Source organism: Ixodes scapularis, unplaced genomic scaffold (assembly GCF_016920785.2).
Source record: "Ixodes scapularis isolate PalLabHiFi unplaced genomic scaffold, ASM1692078v2 PGA_scaffold8__174_contigs__length_109621045, whole genome shotgun sequence".
Lineage (NCBI taxonomy): Eukaryota > Metazoa > Arthropoda > Arachnida > Ixodida > Ixodidae > Ixodes > Ixodes scapularis.
The window spans coordinates 17254380-17257101 of record NW_024609883.1 but is presented as its reverse complement, the minus strand read 5'-3'; positions in this window follow the sequence as shown (position 1 = coordinate 17257101).

Below are 2722 nucleotides of genomic sequence, written 5' to 3'. Positions count from 1 at the left end.
GAGAGAGAATGTCGAACCAGTGACCGTCTGTTGATATCACTACAGTGTTTTCTCCGCACAGATGACGAAGAAAACGATATCGAGGCTCTTTGCGCTCCTCTAGTTCCTCTACGACGTGGAGCGCTTTTCTTCGTCGGCGTACAATGAAATAGTAGCTACTCTGTGAAATTTAGCTTATCGAGAGGCTGCCCGCGCTGTTTGATACATTTATACACAAAGCGGAGAAGCCGAAAGATCAGCAGTGCAGCCGAAGCTACTGCCGGACGTCGCCACGTTTAACATCGTGGACGTTTGCGGCGCCTTGCGCCGTGGGCTCGGGGAAGGCTCCGTTGCGCTAAGCCCCATGTTTCGGTTCATATTTAGGTGTGATGTCTAAGAAAATGCGCAAATGCCAAAATTCTTAATGTTGTGTCACTTGCTGCTCACTGCACCAGTTTCACAGCATACTTACATGCACGTTATTACAGTTTACCTTTTATGAATTCCTACTAAATAGGCTTTTGGGAAAACACCGGTTTGCATGTTTCTGTTTCTCACGGAAGCCGTCGGATACAGCAGATATGTGTTGTGCAGACGACGTGACAATGTTTAGCACAGCATGAACTGGTGTGGCAGATCTTGTGGCCCCTTTTAAATCACATGGGTGCACAGGCTTGGGACGCCGAAGGCATGATGTTGTCCGTCTTAGCCAAAGCTTCGGTTCGCGATAAAGGTGCAAACAAAAGTGTACGAAAAATATTTTATTTTTCATGAAACATAGGGTTGAAGCATGATTTGGCACTGGGTTGTATAAGTAATTTTCACCCTGAACATATACTGAGGCAAAGAATTAGAGGCATCCTAAGCAACATAGAGCGACTTCAACATATGCAGCATTCCATAGACCTCACATCTCTCCTGAGGCGCTGTCGACTGTAGCTTGCTCCATGCAGGGCTCCTTGCCTGCTGCTCCGTGTTCCTCTCAATGTTCCTTGTTTGCTCTCGTGTCAGGCAAAGGTTGTGGTACATCCATGACTCTGCTTTGGCAGGACACAGCAGTAGTAGCAAAACTTACGAAAAAGAATCCCAAATTTCAACCTGGCCAGGCATGAGGCAGGATGTGCACCGATACGCTCGTAGCCGCTCGGTGTGCCAGAAGGCAAAACTATGTGGTGGTCAGCTCCCCGGTCTCGTGCAACCAATTGTGAGCCAGAGCCCTTGGCAGATTTGTTGCTGCGATCTCATGGGCCCCTTCCCATGTAATCCCTGCAGCAATCAGTACACTTGTTCGTGGTAACCAACCACTTCATGAAGTGGGTTGAGTTATTTCCTTTGCGAAAGCTATATTCGCCAAAAATCTGGAATGCCTGTTTAAATATTCGCTAGGTTCACCTTTCCAGTGCTGCTTGTAAGCGATAATGCCTTCTACCTAACGAGTAACGTGTTCGTAGACACATGTGCGGTGCCGGGAATTAGACACAAAAAAACTTCCCCACATCGCTCACAAGCAAACATCACGGAAAGGATAAATCAAAATGTTAAAGGGATGGTGAACCGAAATCTGGATTTCAGAAAGCAGTGAAGCAGCGCTGTGTCTCTGTGTTTTCTTTTACTGGTCCTTCGTCTTTTTGCGCTGTTTTAACCCCTTCAATATGACCATCAACCAACTCGCCCAACTTTCCACCTTGTTGCAATGAAGGAGCTGTACGCGGGACGCTACAATCCCCACAACACTAATCGTAAGGCGATATCTTTAATGAACGGCCGTATTTTTGGAAAAAGAGGTCGAGATTGAATGAGGCTGACGAGGTGTGTGACGTCAAGACATCTCCTTTCGTCCTCTCTTCGCTTCGCCCCCTTAAGGCGGCGAAGCGGAGAAGAAGCGAGTTCGTTCCCTCTCCGTCTCGACTCTTCTCGGAGAAACAAGACGTCAACATATCTGTCAAACGCGCCTCCTGTTTTTAGAAAATACTGTTATCCGTTCGAGATATTGCCGTGTGAGTGACGTTTTGGTGTTTGTAGCATCACGCTGCATGCTTTTGCCGCCGCGTTTTGTGGAATTCAGATTTCGGTTCAGCATCCCTTTAAGATGATGTAAGTGGCTTACACCGAGCGCCACAAGGGCTGGGATGCAAAACTGCCGGAGCTGGCATTAGCAACCCGTACGACCACTAATTGGTCAACGGGTCTCACTCCCACCCAGCTGAATTTCAGCAAGGAGCTTGCGTTTCCGCTTTTTAACAGTCTCCTTTCTGCAGAGTCTGGGAGAAAGCTTCGCCCCTGCGTGAAGTACGGAAAGGACCTGCGAAAACGCTTCTCCGACAACCTCGACGTCGCCCGAGTGCAGCGGTTGGAACAATACAACCAGGGGCGACGTGACCTGCAATTCGAGGTGGGAGATTTTGTACTCCGGCGCACTCACCCACTGAGCGACGCCGCTCGAGGTTTCGCAGCCTCCCTTGCAAACAGGCGGGAAGGTCCGTTTTGTGTGCATGAAAAGTGCTCACCACTCACTTACAAACTAGTTCACTGCGAGTCGAGTGAAGAAACCGGACCTGTTCATGTCACCGGCGTTAAAGAATTTTTTCGAAGCAGAAGACGAAGATTGCTCGCAGGACCGGAACGACGCTAATGGCAATTCCGTTCCGGAAACCCCTTTGTCTCCACCAAGGCGGCGGTATAACCTGCGACGTCGGTGACACCAAAGAGAGAGGAACCCTTTTTTTTGTCTCCTCAGCTTCAC